This window comes from Pteropus alecto, unplaced genomic scaffold, assembly GCF_000325575.1.
Source record: "Pteropus alecto unplaced genomic scaffold, ASM32557v1 scaffold5, whole genome shotgun sequence".
In the NCBI taxonomy this organism is placed as follows: Eukaryota; Metazoa; Chordata; class Mammalia; order Chiroptera; family Pteropodidae; genus Pteropus; species Pteropus alecto.
Window position 1 is genome coordinate 33,288,337 of NW_006441953.1, and position 1,261 is coordinate 33,289,597.

The window sequence follows — 1,261 nt, forward strand, 5'->3', positions numbered from 1 at the left end:
TTCATTCTGAAAATACCAGGCAATTATCTTGGTTCTTTAAGAAATTTACAGTGGACAGTTGGTGGCTTCTACTTTGCGAAACTTAAAATTAGACACACGCTCTCACGACAGAGGACAGCACCGTGCGGGAGGACCCTTGGGGTGGGACGGACAGTGGGAGAGGGTTCTGAAGGGCCGAGCTGACGTGGGAGGGGAGAGAGTGTGCCCCTGCCAGGGACAGGAGCAGGGCCTGGGGCTAGGAGGGGTCACTGCAGATGGGATGCACATCACTAGGTGCCCAGGGTGAAGAACGAGGAAGCGTGACCGGCCTCTGTGGGTGTGCAAAAGGCCCCACTCCCTCTGCTGTCCAGGCAGGGCAGGAGGCAGAAGTAGTTACGAGCAGGAGATTTCTTCGTCTTAAGCTCAACGTGTGGCTTGCGGTCTCTGAAACCTGGGAAGCCTCTTTCTGAACAGAAAGGGTAAGAACCTATCTGGAGTCCTTCACGTAAAACAGTGGTGTCGGAACACAGGCTGTAGAAAGCCAAGCTTCCTGGATAAATACGGGAGGGTCCCAAGCCCTAAACCTGTGGGTGCCAGTGTTGAACCTTTCAGAATTCTTCAGATTTCAGGAAGAAATGCATCTCCTGTGTATCCTGGAATAATCCCATAGGGGTTGAGCAGTGTTTTGTAATCAGACACATTAATGTATCTGCAATTAAACGAGTAAGTACTCTCACCGTGGGATAATTACGTCTTTAAACGGCCCCCACACCAGTTTACATCAGATCTTGGCCCAGGTAAATTGACGATAGATCAATTTTTGCTGTCAGATGATTTAGGGAAAAGATATGGGTTTTTATAGCTTTTTGGAATTCACATGAAATGGTGCAGGCAGAGCTGTGAAGCCAGACAGCTCACTAATCTTTTCAAAATTTGTTCTACGTTTTCATTAAAAAAATGAAAGCAACTATAGGGCACACCGAGTGTCTGAATGGGTCCTGGGGTACATTCCTCTGTCGTCCTGCTGTGGACCTGCGTGCTCTCGCATCCCACCCCCAGATGGGTGCCCAAGGTGTGTCACTGCTGCCAAGACAAGTGCCCACCATGCACAGCAAGGCCCCTCACCGGGGCGACTTCCCTCTGCACGGGGGACGAGGCAGCGCATGGCAGCTCCTCAGACAGTGAAGACAAGGCCTCATAGCTGCCACAGAACCCGAGTATGACTGGTCACGTGTGTCTCGTTAGATGTGACGTGACATCTCAGCCGGTCAGCACCTTTTTG